At 43.6% G+C, this 25948-nt stretch overlaps 1 long non-coding RNA gene across 2 annotated transcripts in view; it reads left to right on the top strand.

Annotated features, from left to right (window-relative positions):
• Nucleotides 1-25948, top strand: part of LOC146072634 (uncharacterized) — a 106649-nt gene that overhangs the window by 46168 nt on the left and 34533 nt on the right. The window contains exon 4 of one of the 2 annotated variants that reach the window (XR_014473221.1): nt 20341-20399. The exons of the other annotated variant lie outside the window; for it this stretch is intronic. This is a non-coding gene — a long non-coding RNA (uncharacterized LOC146072634). The remainder of the gene's footprint in view (nt 1-20340; nt 20400-25948) is intronic. 2 annotated transcript variants of the gene reach the window in all.

The raw sequence follows: 25948 nt of genomic DNA on the forward strand, positions 1-25948 counted from the left end.
TAAGCTAAATGAATGCATAAAGTATAATACAATTAAACTTTCATTTTATGTAATGATACTGTAATTTGAACTTCAGCTGTAAGGAAACTCTTACATAAATACTGCAAAGAAGTCTATCTGACCAAAGAAACAGAAATAATTTGATTGGGGATTTTGGAACACCCTAAGGATATTTGTGTTGTATCACACAGTTCATTGGTTTAATTACATGAAAGATTTTATATTATATAATAGAGATGTGCAGAGACCCAAAACTTGTGGGTTAATATCAGAGTTTAGAGATCAACCAAATATTTGGCTGTGATTAGTACATCTCTGTGCAGTCAGTTGTCTGCTTAGAATCTGTATCTCCCACTATTCAAAATGCTTGCACACATGTAAAGGGGATGCAGTTTAAATCCCGGCGGTCGGGATCCCGGCGTTCAAAATCCCGACGCCGGAATCCCGAACTCTGAAATCCCGACACTTTCTCCCCCCGTGGGTGTCCACGACACCCTCGGAGAATAAATTAGTGTGCCGAGCGTAGCGAGGCACCGGGCTCGCTGCGTGGCGAGCGCAGCGAGCCCGCAAGGAGGGCGATCCACGTCCCCCCCTTGTCGGGATTTCGGCGTTCGGGATTCCGGCGTCGGGATTTTGAACACTGGGATCCCGACCGACAGCTTTTCATGCCGAATCCATGTAAAGATATTTTTTCTATGACTAGTTAATGAATAGTTAAAAGGTACTTATTTTAATATGTAAAGAAAAAACGTTATTTGTGATTCCTTCTTTATTTTTATTTGATATGTATTAATATTGAAACAAGAGCACATGCAGCTTTATTAAGCTTTATTACAAAGTGTAATTACATCTTCTGCCTCTAGGAGTAGAGATGCTCAGTGCCCATTGGCTTCAGCAAAATGTGCTAGAGACTTCATTTCTGCTTCATTGTGGAACAGGACATAAAGTAAGATGCATTCAGCGGCAGCTCCTACCTTTTTATAAACCCATGTTTAGAGAAGAGAAGTCAGCCAGCCAATGGATCTAGTAGGCGCCCCCGGTTCTAGCATTAGCGCACAAGTGGCAGTGGCATTGCACATGCACTTAGCACCGGCTACTTATTGTCTGGTGATCAAAAGGGGAAATATACTAAGCTATGGATCGTGATAAAGTGGAGAGAGATAAAGATCCAGCCAATTACCTCCTAACTGCCATGTTACAGGCTGTATTTGAAAATGACAGTTGGATGCTGGTTGGCTAGTAGTTGTTTATCCCTCTCCTTGTGGGCAAAATTGTTATCAGTTGTGGCTCCAGAGCAGGGTCTGCAGACCAATACAACATTCTACTTAGGGAAGTAACACCAACTGCCAGACTCTCTGAACCGTCCTGTGTCGGTTCATAGAGTCAGCAGCAGAATCTGTGTTCTTTACCACTGTGAGTGTCCCTCTTCTTCAATATACTAATATCACACATCATCTCCTAGCGGTTACCGTTGCATTTAATTACTTAGCCACGGCTCGTCCACCCCCTACCTTTCCCACAAGAATTGATTAATGGGAATTGTTTGACCATTTAAGATGGACTCAATCTTAAATCCATCCCAATCAGGGTAATTTAAATAATTCCACTGCTGTAGATAGCACTTATTGCACACAGCAAGTCTTAAAGTGTCGGTACTGCACCAGGGTAGGACAACTCCTCCCTGGTCTAGAAATACAAAGTAATATATTTTGGTAGCTTACAGCTTTGACCTTAACAGATAAGGTTTGGAACCCCCATACTTATTCAGGCAAATGATGTTGTTTGTCTGTGTGTTCATGCTAATAATTTTTAACTTAAGATAAATAAAAGCTATATTTTATAACCAACATTTCTTCTTGACTACTAAAAAGAGGGGTGCCGGACGGCTCCCCGACAGTCGGGATTCCGACGGTCATTCCTCCAACGTCGGAATCCCGACTGCTCCCTCATTGGGTTCCACGACCCGGCTGAAGACGCGCGCCATCTTGGAGACGGCCGCGAGGCGGGCAAGACGGTCGCGGCGGTGGGAGGAGAGGCGCTGCACACGGGAGTGACGGGCTGGTGAGCGCCGAAGGTGAGGGGAGCCGGGCGAAGATTCTGTGGCGCCACGGGTTGGAGATCCCGCTGCCCCAGGCGCTACGGGCGGGAGGCCGCCATTTTAACACAGCAGACGCGGCGCGGCACTTACTGGAGAGCCCAGGGGAGAGGAGACAGACTATGATCTGACCCACTTGGACTCAGAGCCTTGACTCTGCGCGGCGCCTCTGCTGCCACCATACAAAGGTGCCTCGTGGTTATAGGGAGGGAAGAGGGGGGTGAGCTGGCACTGGGCTGGAGTGATTAAATCTGTGCTGCTGCATGGCGACAGAGCAGCGCTTGCAGATTATGGTAAAACTCCACAGTCACTGAGGAGCAGACACAGGCCCTTGGCCCCCTCTGAGTGCTGGTGGATCACTATGTAATATAAAGCTTGAAGTTGTATTATTTCAGCACTTGATATATGAACTGGACATACCAGGCGCTGCACAGTGCTAGCCCTTTCTGTGGTGGGCCCCCTTGGGTGCATCATCTACCGGTCAGTCCGTATGGTCCCCCGTGTGCAACGTATACAGGACATACAAAGTCCCTAACCACCTAATCCTTGCTGCGACACAGGGGCTGAACGGGTGCCGTGGATGATCCCCCTCCCCCTGTGGAGAGTGCACAGGCCTCCAATCAAGTTTCGCCTACCCAGTCAACTCAACAGATACTCTCGGCCATATCTGCCTCTGAACAGAGAGTGACGGAGAAAATCGGTCAGGTTCAAGCCGATATATCTCTGATCAGGCATGACATGCAAAAGCTCCGTGAACGAGTTGGTGAGACCGAGCACAGAATTTCTGATCTTGAGGACGTTACAAATCCCCTAAAAGCTACGGTGGCTGACCTATCGGCGCAAATGGCCTCAGTTAAAACCAAGCTGTCTGACATGGAGGGCCGACTGAGACGGAACAACGTTCGCCTGGTGGGCCTGCCGGAAAGAGCTGAAGGCTCCACCCCAGAACAATTCCTCGAAACATGGCTAATAAGGCTCTTTGGGCGGGAAGAATTCAGCCCCCAGCTCACCGTCGAAAGGGCCCACCGCCTTCCAGCTAGGGCTCCTCCTCCGGGTGCCCCGGCTCGCACCTTTATCGCCCGCTTCCTTAACTACAGAGACCGTGACACTCTTCTTCGCCTGGCCAGGACGCGAGGTCCACTGAAATTCGAGAACCATGCTGTTTCTGTCTATCCAGACTTCGCTGTGGACGTGCAAAAATCAAGGGCTACGTTCATTAACGTCAAAAAGCGCCTAAGAGAGAAACAGATCCAGTACTCCATGATATTTCCGGCTCGGCTTCGGGTGGTACATGCAGAGACCACACACTTCTTCAACACAGCCGGAGAGGCGGAGGCATGGCTGGACCGCATTCCCCGCCCCCGGGACTAACCGTAGTTGTCAGTACTCGTGGACAGTTCCACCGTGTCATCTCGGGTGCAGTATGAACAATACTTGGGGTTAAATTGCTAGTTTGAGTCTTCTATCACGTGCTAAGTGTGGGTTGTTAAAATCTCGGAAGCATTATTATGTTTTTTGTATGCACCCAGGATTCAAAGGATAATTAATCCGAGCTTAATTGCGGGGCCAACAGTAGCACAATAGTATATAGGAAGCATTGTATTCCTATACCCCCAGGGTTCTTTTATCTTGTAGATTGTGTTTATGCTGTATTCTTTACGGTAGTTAGTCTTCCTTCGTTTTCTTATTTTTATTTTTCTGTTTAAAAGTTAAAGGGATAAGGTATATCTAGTTGGAAAGGTATGCAGGGTGGGGGGCGGTTGGGAATAGGTTGTTTAGAAGGATACATGTCCTTACCTAAATGTCTTGGTCTCCTGATGTTCAATGTTTGCAGTAATTCTCTAATCCAAATCTCCTATCACGTATATATCATCCGAACAATGCAGTTAGGGTCATCAATAATAGGTAGTCCCACCAATATTTGGCTCACTGGTGATTTAAGAGTGGCGTGCACAAATAGAAAACTGGTACCTCATATAGGATGTCTGTTGAAACTGCCGGAGTGGGCATTAAGAGGGCCTTGGTACTCAGCCAGCTTAAAAAGCACAGGGTTGATGTTGCCTGCCTTTCGGAGACACACTTGACAGGTGGGAAAACACTGGCCCTTAAGAGACCCTGTGTGGGTTCTGTGTATCACTCCACCTTCTCCAACAATGCTAGAGGGGTGTCGGTCCTTATCAGGAAGACCATTAACTTTCACCTGGTGCACAGCCAAGTAGACCAATATGGCCGCTTTGTCTTTCTTAGGGCCTATGTTAATCATAAACTTATGCATATTCTTGCTGTATATGTACCTCCCCCTATAATAACGAGGTGCTCAGGCTCGCAATGGCATTCGTCTCTATGTCCCCTGACTCGCCAGTGTTGTGTGTTGGGGACTTCAACAATTACATGGATAAACATATGGATAGGTGGAGTGAACGACGGCCCGCAGATGCCTCTGTGCAAGGCGCGAGTACTCCTTTTGCTAGGCTGGTGGGGGAGCTGGGTCTGATTGATATTTGGAGGGTTAGATACCCTCAGCAGCGTCACTACTCTTGTCACTCAACTGGTGCCAACACATTGTCCAGGATTGACTTGGCCTTGATCTTCCCCGATCTTTCCCCTAAAATACTAGATATCCAATATTTACAAAGGGGAATCTCGGACCACTCCCCCCTTATGGTGGTGCTGGAGGCCCAGCTCACTTCCACCTCGCGAGTGTGGAAGCTTAACCCGTTTTGGCTTACATTGATTGGGGACGATCGGGGGTTGGTCAATGAATGGAAAACCTTTGGCACCTGTAACGATACATGTACCGACTCTGCTTTAAAACACGACACCTTTAAGGCATACCTGAGGGGTACACTCATAAAGAGGGTGGCTAATATTAAGAGGGGAGGTAGAGAGGAGGAACATAGGCTGGAAGTGGAGTGCAAAGTACGAGAAGAGAAATATGTCATATCGGGGTCTCTGGTAGACAGGTTACATTGGGATCGGGCAAGGCGGGAGTGGTCCACTTTTCTAACAGATAAAGCCAGGCGCAAACTGCTGTTTAATCAACATGCTATGTACTCACAGGCCGAGGTGGGGGGTAGTTATCTGGCATACCTAGCTAGAGATGAGAGGGGGGCGAGTACCATCCAGAGTATCAGGGATAACTCCGGCGAACCACAGTACTCTGCGCTGGCGATAGCTCAGGTGTTTAAAATATACTATTCACAACTTTACGCAACTAAAGCCACATACACCCTTGACCAGTTAAAGGAGTACATAGCCGGAGTTCCCCTGCCCCGCCTCTCACCCTCCTCTGTGACACTCCTAGAGGCACCAATTACACACATAGAAATAGAAGCGGCCATAGCCTCATTTCCCAACAGAAAGGCACCGGGCGGCGATGGTATCCCCATAGAAATCTATAAAAAATACAGAGAATACTTTGTTCCCTATCTATTGGAACTGTATAATGGCCTGTTTGAGAAGGGGACTCTTCCCCTGTCCATGAGAGAGGCGACTGTTGTTGTACTCCCAAAGCCGGGTAAGGACCCCACTGCTCCAGAATCTTATCGTCCCATCTCTTTACTTACGTCAGATATTAAAATTCTTGCAAAGATCCTTGCGATGCGCCTAAACTCGGTCATCACCTCCATTATTCACGATGACCAGACAGGCTTCATGCCTGGAAAGTCAACCACACAGAACCTGAGGAGGTTGTTTTGCCACGTACAGAGAGGAGATGCTGGCGGGTCGGGGGCAGTGGTGGTGTCTCTTGACGCCGCCAAGGCCTTCGATTCAGTTGAATGGGCGTACTTATGGGAGGTCATGCAGGGGTTCGCCTTTGGCCCTAACTTTATTCGCTGGGTTAAATTACTATATTGCGGCCCGCGGGTGAGATTAGCGGTCAATGGATGTGTCACGGGGGGCTTCGACGTGGGCAGGGGAACTCGGCAAGGTTGCCCACTTTCACCGGCCCTTTTTGCGTTAGCAATTGAGCCACTGGCCTGCTTGATAAGGGGACATACTGGAATCAAGGGTATTTCGATTAACGGGTGCCCAGACGTGGTGGCTCTGTACGCTGACGACATGCTATTGTTCTTAAATGACTCTGGTCCCTCCCTCTCAGCTATGCTGGAGACAGTTAATCACTTTGGGGTATTCTCAGGTCTACTGGTTAATTGGGATAAATCCAATGTGTTTCCATTGTCGGGGGTGGTCCCTGAACGCCTCCCAGTTGACTCTCCCCTACAGTGGACCCTCCGATTTAAGTATTTGGGGATATGGATAACGCCCGACAGTAAAACATATGTTAGTCAAAATCTAGACCCGATCACATCCGCCTTTCAAAATAAAATCCATGTTTGGAAGAAGCTTCCGCTAACTATGACAGGACGTATAAACCTAATAAAGATGGCCATTCAACCCAAGTATTTATACGTCCTTCAGCATGCCCCAATATACTTATCCAAGCGAATATTTACAAAAATAGAAAGTGCGGTCTCCTCTTTTGTGTGGGGTGGAAAGGCCCCTCGGATAGCCTTGCGTACACTGACAAGAGCACGCACAGATGGCGGTTTGGGCCTCCCAGACTTGCGATTATACTATGTAGCAGCTCAGCTTGTACACATTTCTGAGTGGCTCGGTGAGGCAGGGGGCACTACTTTTCCTAATTATTTCATGGAGTGTATGGATGGTGGTGTGTCTCCTTTGCATTTTCTACTAGTGGGGAGGACATGGGGGAGGCTCCCCCCTCTATTACAGCAAATGAGGTTGGTCTGGAAGCAATCACATATCATGTCCGGCTGGAAAGGGACAGATAGAGACACCCCCATATGGTACAATGACTCATTTAAAGAACTGCTTGGCTTATCAGATGATAATATCTGGCGTAGGGCGGGTCTTACCTCCATTTACCAACTATTCGTAGGAGACTCCCTTAAATCTTTTCAACAACTATGTGACGAATTCCAGGTGTCTAACAGGGCATTTTTAGGTTCTTCCAACTCAGGCACGCAGTCCAGACTCAATTTGTGGGCGGGGTACCTGCCCTCTCAAACTCCCCAGTTAAAGAACTGGTCCTCAACCTTGGCCAACGTAAACGGATCTCTACGGTGTACACTAGCCTTAACTCATGGGTAAATCCCCAGATATTACTTAACCTCAAAGCTAGGTGGGAAGGTGATTTAGGGCCTATGGAAGATGATCAATGGACACAGGTTCTAGAATCGGTTAAAAGCTCCACCCCATGTGTGAAATACCAACAGGTCTCATTTTATATATTGCACAGAGTGTACCGTACCCCTAGGTCGTTAAACAAGGCGGGATTGAGGACAAATGCAGAGTGCCCTAGGTGTGGCTTTGAAGACGCAGATTTCTGGCATATGCTGTGGGCATGTCCTGATGTGTTGGAATTCTGGAAAAAGGTCTGGTGGAGTATACGCTCTACTGAACCATCAATCCCGCCCTTTTCACCCCAAGTATGTATGTTTGCATTAGACCTGGCAGAGTTCTGTTCCCCAGTAATATATAAATACGTTCTATGCCTGATCACACTGGCCAAAGTCATAATTGCACGCAATTGGTTTGCTGCCTCTTCGCCCAATGTCCAACATTGGTGCGGACTGGTAAATCAAGTTGCGGGGCATGAACGTTTCCTTTACCGCGTACGCGGCTCTATCGCTCTGTACCACTCCAAATGGAAGAGGTGGAATGACTCTATATTGGCTGCCGATCCCCTTACATCCTAATCGTTAGGCCCGGCACTAAATCAGATAGGGCTAGGTGCATCCCTAAGCATGTATGCTAAATACACTTTCATATGCACTGAGCCGAACGCTCAAAGAAGACTACCAGTGCTCGTTTACATATGCTACCTGCCTTTTTAGTTTACTGCATCCTATGTACATTGGGAACATAATAAAAGTAAAAGAGAAAATTCTATAGACCAAGCAAAAAAGGAGACCAGGACAATGTATTTACAATGTATTTGCAAAGTATTTATTGTTATTATGCTATGTTTTCCCTCTTTTCTTCTTTTCTCTTCTGTATACTGTCCAATATCTCAATACTTGTTCACACACAGCAAGTTCATATGTATGTTAAATAATAGCAATGGACTTAATACGTATGTATTCTTGGACATTGTACTCTTCTTTTTTCAATTAATGTATCTCTGTTAATCTGTAAAATTTAATAAAAATTTACGCAAGTTAAAAAAAAAAAAGATCTCAAATACAACAAAAGGACCCATTTAATGCCTGGTTTTCTTCTTTAATAAATTCTAGACCATCTATGACTACCAACTTATTCCAACACAGTGTAACGATTTAGTTGGAGAGAGAAATCAGATTTTGTTCTAAAAAACCTACATGCAGAATCTAGCTATTTATAAAGTTGGAAAGATGGATTAATGTTGAAGCAAGAAACAAACAAAAAAAAACAATCTGTCTTTTCATTCATTTTAAATTCCAGTTGAAAAAAAAAATGTTTGCCATTTATTTTGACTACCAAAAATTTTTTGGGGAAATAATGTGATACTGCAGTAAAAAAAATGAGATATTGATGTTGGATGTACATAATGGGCTGTGTGATCTAAAGTAGTGACTGTTTCCTAATTTGCAAAATTAGTGATGGAAATTATAGAAATGGAAAATAAACCTTTATCATTTTACATTCCAATGTACATTTTTTCCTGTTTATTTTTTAATCCAAAACATATTTAGTGAATGAACTAAGGCAATATTGTTCTGAAAAGCATAGTATTGTGTACTGTACATTGGGCATGTATGAGCTATTTATCTGCAATACAAAAGTTTCTATTCAGTACAGCCGAGTTTCTTATAGTCCAAAAAACTGAGCCTTATTATAAATCTCATCACAGTTAATATATACAAATCGAAGCCTAATGAGGCACAAAACCCTCTAGGATCAAATATGTCATAACATTTACGAGAACCATACAATATCTCCGGGACAAAGGGGAAATCTATTTTTTCAGAATTAACATAAATCATTTAATTATATATATATATATATATATATATATTTTTTTTTTTTTTTACTGATTTCTTGTGGTGCCTACTGAAGTTTTACTTAAAGAATAATATAGAATATTACAGTACTTCCAAATAAGACTGCGAAACAGAACAGTCTAGTAAGCTTCCTTGCAGACACTTGAAAATCTATTTGGCAAAAAAGCAAATGTAGCGCTCTCTCTCTCTCTCTCTCTCTCTCTCTCTCTCTCTCTCTCGTAAATTTACAAAGATGGGAGCTCTATTTCAGATGGGATGTTGCAACATTGGGCAGTATTCAATGAGCATTTTGGCGATGTGCAGCGAATCCTGTTTAGGATTCGCTGCACATTCGCCACTGCTCGCCGCGTTCCGGAGCCTCGCTGGCTCCAGTATTCAATGAGTCAGGGGCTCGCTGCCCCTGACTGGCGAATTTTAACTCCTGCGGCGATGCCACAGGGAGCCTGAGGACGGTGGCAGGCAGGGAGATGGAAGTCTCCCTGCCTGCCCCAGAACGTTTGTGAGGGGGGAGGTGGGCTCCCCGGGTGCCAGGGAGCACAGGCTGCCCCCCGGGGGTGCCAGCAGGGAACCGGGTATATTCACTACACCCGATCATGCATATGTAATGATCGGGTGCAGTGAATATATTAATATTTAATGAGTGGCTCGGCTCCGACCCCCTGCTTGCTGGTCTGTGTAAAAAAAATATATATATATATTTTTTTGGTACTTATGAGTTATCCGGGCGTCCGATTTTTAAATCGGGTCGGATCGGGACATCGCATCGCATCGCATGCGACCATCGGATGCGATGCGATGCGATGACCCGATTTTTCCATAGGAATCAATGTTAAAATGGACTGAGTCCATTTTAACATGGAATTCAATGGGAAAAAGGGTCCTTTTCATACCCCTACTATCCAAGTGGGCATGGAGTTGGATATAAACCTGTGGCGAGCGTAGCGAGCCACCGAGCCCGAAGCGTGGCGAGCGTAGCGAGCCCCGCAAGGGGACACAGAATACCGTCCCCTCGCGGGGCTCGCTTCGCTCGCCACGCTTCGGGCTCGGTGGCTCGCTACGCTCGCCACAGGTTTATATCCAACTCCATGCCCACTTGGATAGTAGGGGTATGAAAAGGACCCCTTTTTCCATAGGAATCATTTTAACATTGATTCCTATGGAAAAATCGGGTCATCGCATCCGATGGTCGCATGCGATGCGATGCGATGCGATATCGCATCGCATCGCATCTGATTGTATGCCTTAACTTAAGGCATACAATCAAAAAATCGGCAGCCCGGATAACTCACAAGTACCATTTTTTTAAATTAAATATATATTCATGTGCTTACAGCACATAAATAAAAATAGCATGCCCCTCCTCAGAATAAAACTCCTGATTTTTTTACACCAAATGTAAAAAACAAAACACTTTATTTTAAAAGTTCACATTCCACTTCACCATAAGAAGATAGCGATTGCTACTCGGTGAATCATGGCGAAAAAAACCTTGAAATGTATTCGCCATCTGGTCATTGAATAGGGTGATTCACCGTTTTAATCAAAAATTCGCCTTACAGCACAAAATCGCCATAAAAACATGGCGAATCAGCCTCATTGAATACCGCCCTATGGGTTGAAATAGAGGGGACCACTACTCCTTTTGTCCCCTGTATTTTGGGAACCAAGACCAGGCCAAGAGCCTGGTACTGGTTTTGAAAATACAGGGGACCCTTATTCATTCTATCCCCTGTATTTCTGCAATCAGCAATGGCTCAAAGCCCGGGGCTGGTAATACTCGTAGAGGGGAACCCCACACAGTTTTTTAAATTATTTATTTTTCAATTGTTACACAGAGATGCCTTGCATGGATCTGTGCAATGCTTCATGCTTGTTCATATTTCCCTTCACCTTTGGAAAATAGAAATATTGAAAATTCAGCAGCTTAGTAAATTGCAGCATTGTATCTTTCCATTTTTTTACATGTTTTATGGACACAACTATACGGAGTCAAGAAGTACAAGAATGTGCGTAGAGGACCTCCCAGGCCCCAATAAAGAGGAGGGCACAACCTAACAAAGTAGGCATGATGACACCCATTAACATTATGCATTGTAATAAATAAAATACTTTCAGGGATGTGCACTCCACAAAGTGGGCACCACTTTAACAAAGGAGGGGTAGTGGGGGTAACACAGGGGAGGGCATCTGCATCGTACCTTACTTGATAGGGAAGCAGGTCCCTACTCCCCACCCAGTGCCATCTCTCCAGTAATATTTGGGAAGATGATCCTGCCAACTAGAGAGCAAAGAGTCTTTGCTTTCAATCTGCAGTGCATCTTCCTGAAGTTATCATGGGAAGATGTCGCTTGCCACAGGAATACTCTGGGAATGGGGACAAACCCCCTCCAGCCTCTGGGCCTGGTGAATTAGTACCTGTCCCCCGTCTCTCTGTGCTATCTATAACTTGGCAAAAAGGAAGTATTGTATACTGTAACAGGTTATACTGTACTGTAACAGGTTCACCATCCAGATAGGACACAGCAGGCAGGTTCCAGTTTTTGTGCATGTATTTATGGACATACAAGCCACAAATCCAGTTTACAGAAAACCAGGCTTCATATAAAAAGAAAGGTATATGTCCATGCAGCGCACGGTGCATGCGGTGTCTCAGTGCCTACGGCACTGGCAGTCAAAGTCCCTGGCACTACAATACTTAGGCCTACTAACTGGCTCCTTAGTTACCATGTTTCCCCGATAATAAGACCTACCCCGAAAATAAGCCTTACCCTTGATTTTGGACACTGGTCCAAAATAAGACCTACCCGCAAATAAGCCCTATAAAAATTTCCCTAATTCGACTGCGTGCACTAACGTCTCTAACCCCATCTCCACCCCCTGCTAACCCCCTTCACCGTTGCCTTGCTTGTGCAATGCTTCTACTGTTCCGTAGAAGCCGTTGCAGCTCCCTGTCCCAGGGATGCACTGCGCCCAGTGCGTGAGGTCACCGCGCACTTTACGTGGCTGCTGTACATGGAGGGAGCAGTGGTGCAGGCAGAAAACAAGAAGAAGAAGAACTGCAAAGTGCTGTATTGTCAGTGAGGAGCAGGGCTCGGGGCATGTTACTTTAAAGGAGGAATGGGGGCTGTGTAAGAAGGACTCTGGGCATGTTACCTTAAAAGGAGGAATGGGGGCTGTGTAAGAAGGACTGAGGGCATGTTACTTTAAAAGGAGGAATGGGGGCTGTGTAAGAAGGACTGAGGGCATGTTACTTTAAAATAAGCCCTACCCCGAAAATAAGCTCTATGCTGTTTTTTGTTGGAGGAAAAAAAAATAACACAGTGTCTTATTATCGGGGAAACATGGTAGTAGGCCTAAGTGCTCAGCAGAATGAGCACTAAACTGAACAAGGTTTAAATCTCTTCTATTGCAATCAGCCCACTTCTCACACGTGGCTATGCAGGCCTGAAAACCTGGACCGGAGACGTGTGTTTGGAAGCCCACCCATCTCTACCTCAAACACACTTCAGAGACCCATTCCTGGCTTTGCAAGGAACCAGCTTCTCTTAACTGGCTGCAAAGCACTCTCTCTGAAGCTGGACGGCTCCTCCTTAACCATTCACAGGGTAGTTGTGATCAGAGAAATACATCACTCTCTTGTAAAACCACAACTGTTTCACCACAATACATTTTCATTGTACTCTTATTTATAAGCACCTTCTGTAGATTTGTGTTATTCAGTCTCTTTTAATTGTGTTACAATTGAATTACCTTTGATTGTTGTGACACTTATTTGATTGCTAAAAACATATTGAGGCTGCTTTATGAATAATTTGAGGATAAATACTTTTTTCTATATTCTTTTAAATATAAAGACTACTCCTCATTAGGTATATCTCTCTTATTATAACTAGACTTTGCTGGACACCATGAGCAGATTTTAATTGTTTTCACATTTCTCCACAATCATGCATGCCAACTGATGTTATTCAATTGTTTCTGCTGACGGGCAAACTAACATAATTTCAGTTTGCTACCCATGGAGGTGCCAGGCGAAGATGCATGAAAATCACTGGTTTAAGAAACCTAACTGGACTTTTGATGTTTTTTTTCATTATCATAGCAACTAAACCTTACCATAATTAGTGCAATATGCACAAAAAATGATCAATGGAATATCGCCACTGATTTTCCGTCACTTTAGATAAGATAAGGTGTGATAAAACAACTGAATACAACCCCACGTGTTAATTGGGATCCACAGAATAATGTATTACTGTACATGTTATAAAGTTCACATTACAGGTCTATTTGCATTATAAAGGGGAAATTAAATTTCAGGTGATGATCCGTTTTCATATTTCTAATTCAACTGTATGTGAAGTTAATGCAACATTATTTTTCACTGCCACCTGAACAATTTAAAATTGTAAGAAAAAACTTTTTGGGGTAAAAATGTCGGCATTTGATTTGAAACATTGATTTGAAACATCCATAATAATAATGAGCCATATTTTTATTATCTAAATTTGGCCAATAATCAGAGCGCTCACCAGTGAGAGCTGGCATGGCTGGCATCAGCGGGACCACGAATGGAGGCAGAAATACAGAATCCTGGATTTAATTCCCCCCTCAGCATTCTAACATGTTTAATCACTATTTATGTGCTATTAATTTATAACGTGCACATGCAAATAGTGAATGAAGACCTATTTGTTGGGTCATTCTTAATAAATTTATTTGTGATTTAAAACATTTGTGTGTGAATTCTTCCCAGTCAGCTCAGAGTATATTAAGTGCAGAATACTTTGTCGTTTTCTTGGTTCCTTTTGAGCAGGCATTGCCAACCACGGTCCTCAAGGCACACCAACAGTGCAGGTTTTGTAGATATCCAGGCTTGAGCACAGGTGACTTAATTAGTATCTGAGGGATTCTGATTAAACCATCTGTGCTAAAGCCTGGATATCACTATATGCACTGTTGGTGTGCCTTGAGGACCGTGGTTGGGAATGCCTGCTTTAGATGCTCATTGGGGGAAATTTACTAAGATCGGAGTACTATTTCACATGGGATGTTGCTATGGGGAACCAATCAGATTATATCTATCATCTTCTAGAACAGGGCTGGGCAACATCGGCCCTCCAGATATTAATGAACTACACATCCCAGCATGCCTTGCATCAGTTTTAGCATGGCCACATAGCAAAACTAATGCAAAGCATCCTGGGATGTGTAGTTCGCTAATATCTGGAGGGCCGGTGTTGAACAGCCCTGTTCTAGAAGGTGCAAAATAAATAGGAAGTAAATGCGAATTGGTTGCCCATAGCAACATTCAATGTGAAATAGAACTCCCATCTTAGTAAATTTCCCCCATTGGGTCCAATTGATATGTGTTCACAAGTATATCAGTTCTCCAGCTGCTATAATTAATTACAACTTATTATATATTAAGCTTTTTATGCCCATTTAGAAATAGTGCCCGATTTTAAAAGTGTATTTTTTTTTTTTTTTTTTGTGGGTACAGTCAGATTTACAAATGTTCACCAAAAAGATAAACCAAGTAAGACTTATTGGGTGAAAAACATAACCCCCATTTTTTAATTGGACTGCACAAGTTAGCACCTGAATACTGGTGTTAAATGAAATAAACTGGTGATATGTGCGTATTTCCAATATGCTAACACCCTTAGGGCGGGATGTTGTAACATCCGCGCCCATTATCGCCGGCTACCGCATTATTAATAACGGCATATGCTGTAACATATGCCGTTATTAACGCAAGGGACAGCTCTTGCGATAAGAGCTGTCCCTTGCGATGCGGTGCCGGCACTGGACTTCCGGGTCTGTGACCCGGGAGTCCATCTGCGCATGCGCAGACCCCGGCGCCGGCCGCAGGGCACGCTGGGAGGGATCCGTGACGGATCCCTTAAACAGCGCTGCGGTAAGAAGCCCATAGGCTTCTGCAGGGAATCGTCAGCTTTTGCTGACGATTCCCTCCGCAGCGCTGGCACTGCGGAGGGGGCATATAGCATATAGAAATGCGGTAAAAACCCCGAAAACGGGGTTTTTACCGCATTTCTGCTATACAGAATCTCCCCCTTAAACTGTGATTATTTTCTGTAAAAAATTTTGTTAAATTTACATTCTTTTACATCTCTTCTTTATTAATAGTATACATTCTGTAGATAATGTCTTAAGAATGCCTAGAAGTATGTCTCATCTTATCATTTCATGATGGACACAAGAACATAAACTCCATATACAGTAGTGACAAAATAAGCTACTGTAAGTATATGTTTAGTTTGTGGAGCTTGGACTGCAGAATACTAATATACTTTAAAGACATATAGCACTATTGCATGTTTTGATGACATATTGCCTTTACCAGCAGATATCAAACCTCAGTCATCACAGGTCATCAAATAATGAGGCAGGTGGATTATATAAATGAGGATTGACATATATTTTAAACACTGTCAAGACTGGGTCAATTGCTCAGTTAAGTATGATTGGCAGTAGTACAGCAAATCTTATAATCTCAGCACAGTTTTGTGTTGGACTTGCATGTACACTAGGAATGCCAACTATAAATAAAACTGGCATAAATAGTAATTTAAAAAAGAAGGTACAAACATACAAAAAAAGGACTATCTATCTATCTATCTATCTATCTATCTATCTATCTATCTATCTATCTATCTATCTATCTCTCTCTTTCTATCTATATCTATCTGGTTAACTACTCCTCACCTCAGAGCTGAAGTACTGCCAGTGACCACTGGAGGCCACTCAATGGACTATATCACTCATTAACAGAAAGTGAAACCAAAATGATCTGTTTCAAACTAGCTGCATATGGAGAGAGACCGGTGGAGACACAGATTAGAGGAACAGTAGGAGCAGCTAGTGACTAAGCCGTCATTTTGATGGTCTTTTTCACTAGTTATTAATAAACCATGCCAAGAGATAGATACGACTTAAGCCCTACACACTAGATCTTGGGACCTTCTGAGGATTATCGCTTAAAACTTGCATCTGTGCATGTAGTGCAATCTGACAATATCGTCAGCAACTTCATGCACAGTGGAGGACAAAATAATTCAGTGTTCATTTGCCCAGTGGCACAGTTGATATAGTTAACTATATCAGGGGTGGTACTAATCGCATAATGTGTACAGGGATTTTCATAATTCCCACTAGCACTTTAAAAATGATCTTCCCATGACATGCCAACAGCTAGCATATTTAATGCCTGTTACGATTGACAGTGGATGTTGAGCCACTGCTTCTTACCAGCTGCTGGCATTTAAAAAAAGGCAAAACCACTGTTCAAGTTCAGCCTCCTGACTCCACCTTTAAGCGGAACACACACTAAGTGATTCTAAATAAATAAGAAGTAGATTTTGTTTGGTTGCCCATCCTAATAAATTTCTCCCCATGTCTGAGTGAAGTGAAGTGGGGTTAAGCCAATGCAATGGGTATCCAGGCTCAAAGGGAAATAGAAGAGTTGACCCTGTGACAGAAGAGAGTAAGCAGTACTAAGAGGCTTACTGGAAGTCTGCAGTCAGGCCTGCCTGGGCCTGCAACAGTCAATCCACGTTGTGGCTGGAGTGCAGTCTGCTGTGAGAGGCGTGATGTGTATAGACAGTATGGAGAGCAGCGTCTACCTGACCCCTTGGGAGAGCCCAGCTGTTATATTACATTTTTTTAACAGTTCCAAGCTAGTTCCATATATATATGTAGGTCCTGACGAAGGGAGTGATCCCGAAACGGCATTGACCGTTTACACGCAGTAAAGTCTTTCACGTTTTGCACCTAAGTCCTGGAGTGATGCCTCTTTTTTCGGCACACATAGTATTGGTGGGGCAGTTAACCACCTAAGGAAGGCACCTGGGCGGAGATTTTTGAGGAGAGCGGGGAGTGCCAGACCATCCTTGGACACACACACACATATATATATATATATATACAGTTTGTAGGATGCAGGCACTCCAATCTCCAAATGGCTAGGAGCCCTGTAGCAGCCCCCCCCCCCCCCCCCCCTCGTGGGGCTCATGTGTTTTGGTATAATTTGCAAACTGTTCATTCCTAGGGCTTCTCCCAGATTTTGCATGCCCACAGCAGAGAGGTGGGTGGTTCTCCAAACTCAACTCATTAAATATCACAATAATTATCAAAAAATGTTCAATTGATTTATCAGGAACTCTACTACTGTTTGTCTGCATTTGTAGGCATAAAAACCACAGTAATAACACATCGCACACTTTAACACAATAACATATACATCATATAAATATGTAAGACTACCTTGGCCTTGTGTTTTGGATCATTGTCATGTTGGAACATCCAAGTACGTCCCATGTGCAGCTTCCGGGCTGATGGGTGCAAATTTTCCTCCAGTATTTTCTGATAGCATGCTGCATTGCAATTAATTTTAAACAAGTTTCCAGTGCCACACATCGACAAAACTTCAGTGGTCCACCTCCGTGTTTCACAAAGGAATGGTGTTGACTTGTCTCCAAATGTCACATTTATGGTTGTGGCCCAAAAGTAAAATGTTGGTCTCATCACTCCAAATTAGTTTGTTCCAGAAGTTTTGAGGCTCGTCTCTGAGCTGTTTGGAGTATTGTAAGCGGGATGCTTTGTGGCATTTGCGTAGTAATGGCTTTCTTATAGCGACTTGACCATGCAGCCCATTTTTCTACAAAATGCCTCCTTATTTTGCATCTTGAAATAACCACACCACTCCTGTAAGTCCTGTATTTCAGCTGAAGTTATTTGTGGATTTGTATTTGCATCTTAAACAATTTTCCTGGCAGTTGTGGCTGAAATTTTTGTTGGTCTACCTGACCGTGATTTGGTTTCCACAGAATCCCTCATTTTCCCATTCTTAATTAGAATTTGAAAATTGGAATTCTCAATTGCTTGGATATCTTTTTATATCCCTTTCCTGTTTTATACAGTTCAATTACCTTTGGTACTTGTTTCCTAGCACAGCGCCCACGATCTAGATTGTATGTGTTGGGCCGATATCGCAAGCATTGCATGCATCTTATGTGTTTGTGCGGCATAAGATGCATGCGATGCGATCGACGCGATCGACGAGGTTTCTACATTGGAATCAATGTGAAATGGTCCCTGAGACCCAATTTTACATTGATTCCAATGTAAAAAGCCCCCCAAACCCCAATTTTTATTGCTAACCCCCCCTCATGGGTGAAATGCCCCCCCTCATTGTTAACGACACCCAACTATTGATGCCAACCCGAAGCGTGGCGAGCGGCGGCAGTACGCGTCCTCCGACCTTTTCATACCCCCACTATCCACGTTGACATGGATTCGATTTTATATAGTGTGGCGAGCGCAGTGAGCCACCAAGCCCGAAGCGTGGCGAGGGGACGCATAATATATGTGAAGTAGTCTGCGTCCCCTTGCGGGGATCGCTGCGCTCGCCATGCTTCGGGCTCGGTGGCTTGCTGCGCTCGCCACACTATATGAAATCAACTCCACGCCGAGGTGGATAGTGGGGGTATGAATAGGTCAGAGGACGCGTACCGCCGCCCCTCGCGGGCTCGCTGCGCTCGCCACGCTTCGGGTTGGTGTTGATGGATCTTTTATCTTATGGCATCTTATGGATCTCATGGATCTTATGCATCTTATGGATGCATAAGATCCATGAGATCCATAAGATGAGATCCATAAGATGCAATATTGTACATACAATTAAAAATCTTTTCAATTGTATGTGATCACATAAGATTGTATGCCTTAATTAAGGCATACAATCTTATGCGATGGACGCCGTGCTAGGAAACAAGTACCTTACCTTTTCCCGCAGATCCTTTGACAATTATTTTGCTTTCCCCATGACTAAGAATACAGACATGTGAGTGCAGCACTGGATGAAAGATACAAGGGTCTTTCAGGAGTCCAGAAACTCACTGACCTTTTATACACACACACACTGATTAAAAGCAAACAGATCACAGGTGAGGATGGTTACCTTTAGTAGCCATTCAAACTCGTTTGTGTCAACTTGTGTGCATGTTATTAGGCCAAAATTTCCAGGGTATTTGATCAGGGTCATTTGGGTAGTTTCTGTTGTCATTATGATTTAAAAAGAGGACAATAAATGGCATCACCCAACCACTAACCATGAGTGAAAGAAAAGTTTGTGAGTCATCATTCATATACTCTGACAAATGGCCCGAAAATCACAAATTCTGCTAGGGTATGTAAACCTATGAGCACAACTGTATATATATATATATATATATATATATATATATATATGTATATATATATTCATATATATATGTATATATATATATATATATATATATATATATATACACACACACACACACAGTATACAGTTTGTGGGATGCAGGCACTCCAATCTCCAAATGACTAGGTGCCCTGTAGCAGCCCCCTCCTAGTGGGGTTCATGTTCTCTGCACATGTTACATCTGCCCCACCTGCAGTGCACATGGTTTTGCCCATTTTGAGAACAAGTTTGTACTGCGATCAGATCTGAATAAGGGCCTAGATGTATGTACAGTATACTCTTTATCGTTAATGTCCCACGCATTGTTAACAACCCTCCCCATCATCTGTACAGCATGCTCAATGTTGATTATATCAAGCCTCTTATGAAGGACATAGGGGTTTATTCTAGTTCATTCTTTCTGACAAAATCCTTTTTAGATGGACAAAACCATGTGCACTGCAGGGGGGCAGATGCTACTTGTGCAGAGAGAATTAGATTTGGGTGAGTTATTTTGTTTCTGTGCAGGGAAAATACTGACTGCATGATTTTACACTGCAATATAGATCTCACTTTGAAGAAAAACCCCACCCAAATCTAATTCTCTCTGCACAAGTTACATCTGCCCCACCCGCAGTGCACATGGTTTTGTCCATCTAAGAAGGATTTTGTCAGAAAGAATGAACTAGAATAACCCCCATAGTCCGAAATGCATTAGGCTGGTGACGATTTCCTGCAAACCCATGAACATCTGGACGCAATGACAAAGTGAAGGAGCGAGGAGCTGGCATCCTCTCCCTTACTCTCCCATCTACCATCCTGGGAATGAATGCGGACTTGTAACCAAGTGATTTTAGTATGATCCACAATCGGTGGTCTCAAAGCTTTTAAATCTGCTTGTTTGTGAGTGCATTGTAATACCAATAAATTGTTATATGTTTATAACATATATGTTTGTAATATATTGCAATATGTTCTGGTCTCTCTGACAGGTTTGCCTACATCGTCCGATCCTCATTTGAGGCGAATCATTTGTTGATGAGTAATTAATGTGAGTAATTTAATATATACAGGCACTATTATCTATATCACCTAAGCGCCCTGCACACCACTCTCTTGTTTTTTTTCTTGATTATATCATCAACAATATCGTACAGCTGTGTTTACCGCCAATATTATTAATGATGTCGGCGGTAGAGCCTGTCTTCTAGTGTGTACTTGCTTTAAGTGTCAGGTTCTAAACCTAGCACTACTGACCGCATGTACTGTATGCCTGAAATTTGAAAGGCCAATTTTACTAGCAAAGAATGACTACTAAAACAAGTAAACAAGATCAAAAGCCATAGGGTTAGAACCTAATGCTTAGTAAAAAAAAACCTTAAAGCAGTAGTATCCAAACTTTCTTGAATCACGATGCCCTCAAGTACTGTATTAGCATTTTTTTCATGATACCTCTATGATAAAAGTTTTTTATTTATACATTAAAAAAAACATGAAATTTAGTAAATTGTGCACTAGAGAATGTATGCACTAATAAAATGGTTTCCAAACTTTTTTAATCATGGCACCCTAAAGTATCAGATTATTTTTCATGGCACCCCTAGGCAAAAAGTTGGTGACTAATTTCAGGAAAAATATTTAAAAAAGTTGTGATTTAAATGTTTTCCTTAGGTCCACTTATGTGGTGAGAAACATGATTCGCTTCTGTTTACCCACATATTCTTAATTGGAAGCCACAAGCACTGATTTTGCCCGTTTCATTGGCCATAAATAACTTGAATTGATTCTGGACCACCAACCTGAGGCACCCCTGCAAGTGCTCCAAGGCACCCCAGGGAGCCTAGGCGCACAGTTTGGGAAGCGCTGCACTAATAGATATTGGGGACCAATTTCCCCAGTGTACTGGACAAACTATATTGTGCATACACAGAGAACGCTGTAACAAACGATGAATTATCTAGCTAGACTATATAGCTTTTTGTGAAAGATATCCAAAATTGCCCTGTTTGCACAGTCGATGAACAACCTTGATGAATAAGCAGCAGGACCACACACTGGCAGATATTTTGATCAATACCGTTCAGAAGGTCCAAAATTAACGATATCTTTCAAAAAATCATCTAGAGTGTATGCACCTTTAGGTTCAGTTATGTGGCAGAGTATAGTTGTGGTTTGATAGTCCACATGTTTTTTCTCACATCAAGTTTTATTGTTCTTCAACTGTAACTTCATACATGTGTAATGGTGTGTATACACGGGGTTGATTGCTGGCGATTTATTGTGTGTGTGGGGGGGAGTTTAGCCAGGTCTCTGCAGGTTACACGTGGAAGGCATGGAATCTTCGAAAACAGACTCCCAAATATGGTTACCATGTTCGAGGAGACAGATGCTAGAGGTTTCACTAGGCCGTGTCCCCAGGCATAGGTGCCGATTCTGTGGGTGCTTGAGGGCCTGAGCACCCACGGAAATTGATGAGCACCCACCCGCTCAGAAGCGGCCCACTCACCCGTGTCCCACTGCTCTCCCCCTCCCTCGTCTCTGACACAGGTACTGTATGTATTTGGAACTGTGGGGGCATTTATGTATTTGGCACTGTGGGGAGGATTTTTGTACCTGCACTGTGTGGGCATTTATGTATTTGGCACTGTTGCCATAATTTGAATACTGGAGACAACTGTGCTGCGTAATATAAATCAGTATTATTTTGTGGCCACGCCCCTTTCCCATGAATATATATCGCCAGTAATCATATTGCTCAGTGTCTCCTTTTCATTAGCAATGAAAAAGGAGACACTGCTGCTGTCACGGGGCCAGGGCCGGCAACAGAAATTTTGGGGCCCTGTACAATGATATTTCTGGGGCCCCCCCACCTAATCCCAAATCCACACAACCCTCTTCTGCATGTGCCTTAACCTATCGCTGCTCCAGATCCTGCTTTCAGGTGCGGACTTCTCTCGTTCTCAGTCCTGCTGGCTTGGCTCCTGCTGCTGCTTCCTGCTGGCTCCGGCTGCTGCTGGCATGTCACTTTTACAAAAGAATGCTGCTACGAGCAGGCAGGGCAGGTCTTTCGCAGAGTGCGGAACAGACAACATGCACAGTAAAAGTACAGGAGCCAGAGACTGAGGCCACAGCACCAGCAGTGGGTAAGGCTGTGCGCCTGCGGCACCAGGCCGTGCTCACACACAGAGTAGATTGCTCTGAGCGCCAAGTGGCAGGGCGCACACACAGTAGACGGCAGTGGCACACAGTGAGTCAGTCAGACTCAGCCAAAAACAGATGGTGCACAGTAGACGGCCGGTCCGCAAGGGTCACTGACAGGCCAGCTAGTACAGGCAGTGGCCGTGCCCAGGAATGGAAGCTCTGGGGCCCTTCATATCTCTGGTGCCCGTCACACTTGTCCCCCTTGACCCCCCCTGTCGCCTGCCCGTGACGGGGGGGGGGGAGAGACCCGAAGGGAGGAGGGAGCAGCAGACACTGCTGCTGCCACCGGGAAGGGGAAGGGGGGGAGATGTCACCTCCATGTACTCACCACACCCCCTGCTGGACAGACGCAGCTGCACAGCCAGGTAAGCAGCGCTGCAGCTTCCAGGTTGTGACAGGGAAGAGGGGGGAGCAGCAACAGAAGGATATCCTTCTGCCGCTGATCTCAACCGGAGGGTGGGTGCCCGTCCGGCGCTGACCTCCTACTCAGCGCCAGGGGAAGCCGCTGGTCGAAGGAGCATGCTAGGGAGTACACACGGGAGCGTGCAGATGGCGATTTATCACCAGCAGCACTCCAAATCACTGGCAATATGGTCGCTCAGCAATCATATTGCCAGTGATTTCAGCCAATATCGCCCCAGTGTAGTACACTATGTAAAAACTGATACTATTTCTCCCCCATGAAAGACTGCTGTAATTACCGGAAAAAGATAGAGGTGCTATCATATTTTTGGGATTCCGTCAACTCAGCACTTGGGTGAACATACACATATGTTCAGTGCATGTTTCTTAGAAGAAACATGCCCTTAATTTACCCATTTAAATGCATTCTGTGTATGAGATTTGTCTGCTCTGTGAATTTAGTTTTCTTGTGACACATCTTTTACCTCGAATATATTTAAGTTTTTGTTAGTTGAGGTTAACACTGTTTTATAATTATAAATTAGAATCGGTTTTATTTTTATTGGCACCTTTTTTTGAAACTTCATATAAATTGTGCCCCTTGTACACTGTGGGGGAATTTTATGAAGATGGGAGTTCTATTTCACATGGAATGTTGCTATGGGCAACCAATCAGATACTATCTATTATCTTCTAGAAGGCGATTAATAAATAAAAAGTAGATTCTGATTGGTCGCCCATCCCATGTGAAATAGAACTCCCACCTTAATAAATTTTCCCCCGACTACTTTTAAATATACAATGTATACTACCCCAAGCAGTGTAGTTTTCAGCCATTCATCAGCAAGTGACACTTAGCAACACTGAGCAAAATATTTAATCTCATACATATTTCTCTAGGATACGTTCATGCTTTAATAGCATTAGTACCTATACACAAATAAGATTTTGTTTCTGCATTTCAGTCATTTTCAGCGCACACAATGCTACAGTCTCCTGCTAGGAAGGGAATACTTTTATAACGTACTTTAGACATTGACTTCTTCCCCCTGCTTCTCCTTTCACATGCTGTCTCCTAATTACCCTTCCAACGTTACCTTACCCTGATATCTCTGTCATTTTCAGCCTGCAGTGGGGAAATTAAATTACCCTTCTGCTCTTGTTATAACCAATTAGAGCGTTTGAGTAATATTGTGCATTGATAGTTGTAAAATAATGGCTTCTATTGCATACAACATGTACTGTACATTTCAAATCCAAAGATTGTTATTTCAATAGAATGCCTTGTTGAGTTCTAGACTATGTTACTGCATTAGCTGTTAACCCACAGAGACCTGAGTCCAGGCACTGGGCAAGAGTCAAGGATCTTTATAGGTGGATTGGCCATTATAACTAAGTATCAGAGATACAGCTGCCCGATGAAGTAATTGTCAAGTATGTGTCATGCAAAGTAGACACCCAGCTTAATGTATAATACGCTGTTTGAAATGGATATTCTTTTTTTCTTTGCTCTATTAAAATGTTGGTTTAAATTTTACAGCTTAGCAATGTATGAATTCACTCCGTTCATATCTGAATAAGTTAAGAGTGTCTTTTTCTCAGTTGTAAATGCACACCTAAAGATTATTAATCTGGTTTATTCAATATTGACTTTGCAGTCCAATGTACTTTTACTATCAGCTCACATCAGGTAGGTTTAAAACCACAATGAGGGCCAAATGTAATAGGGCGAGAGTTTCAGAAAGTGAGAGATTTTGGGAGAGTTTTTCCATGTTTTTTAAAGCAGCAATCAATTACATGGCAAAATAAACCTGGTTTTGCAGTGTAATTGATTGCTGCTTTTAAAAAAAGGGGAAAACTCTCCCAAAATCTCTCACTTTCTGAAACTCTCACCCTATTACATTTGGCCCTGAGTTTGTTCTCAGCCTCACATATGTCATGAGCTGGAGTCTGAGAAAAACTTTTCTACCTTCCAAGTGTTTCGCCAGGCTTGCTCAGGTGCTCTGGTGTCCAGCCTGTGCGACCCACAGTCATCAACAGCCCCCGTCCTGTCACTCTGGCGCACACCGCTTTGCTGCACTCCACTCATCCTGACAGTGCTTTGCTATTCCCTTCTCCATTGCCAAACTCTCAGGCCGAGCCACACTTCCACCATGAGTTTCCCTCCAGTTTCCAAACATGGTCACCACCATCTTGCCTGCTGTCACATGGAAACTCCAATTCTGACATCCCCTCTACTCAGCCAATCTGCAACACCTTGACACTATAAGGATACTGGGAGAAGACCTTCAAATGGTCAGTACGTTGGTGTCTTGAGCATAGCAGTATTCTTGGATCTACTTCTGTGATATTCTGTCTCCAGGCCTGTGTGTTTCCATCCCCAGCCTGACTTTCTGCAGTTTACTCTACATCTCCTCCATTGGTTCCAGCCAATCTATTGTGACTCCTGATAGCTTCTCAGCTATTCCCCATCAACTGGAATAGTTGAGTAGTCCAAAATAGTGTTTTTCTAAAAGCTTTAGCAAATTTGCCCTTACCTGTCACATTCCTGGGTTGGACAACCATTGTTCTCCTTCACTACTGCTATGATTTGTTTTGTTGACCATTTAAACTTCTGAGAATTTGCAGTTCCTCGGGTTAAGTTTCCGGGAATCTGCTGTCTATACATACTGTACATACCCCTGATTGACAGCTATTTACTGAGACTAATAATTACTTTATTCTACTTTGCAAGTCTCCCCCTATCAGTGCCATATGAGATTATCACTCTTTTTTGTGAATGTAATGCTACGAAAAGATTAAAAATTATATAAATAAATGTAAATGTTTTCTACAATCATCATCAATTGTGGGAAACATGTGCTCTTTCAATTTCCATGTAGTCTTAAAAGGTTTCTATTACACTGCTTGGTATTTGGGCATTCACTTAAAATTCTCATTAACACCAGATAACTGAAATAAGAATTAAAATAAATCCCATTACTTTAATCACTGTAC

The sequence above is a fragment of the Crinia signifera genome, chromosome 1 (genome assembly GCF_055691185.1).
Source record: "Crinia signifera chromosome 1, ASM5569118v1, whole genome shotgun sequence".
Taxonomy (NCBI): domain Eukaryota; kingdom Metazoa; phylum Chordata; class Amphibia; order Anura; family Myobatrachidae; genus Crinia; species Crinia signifera.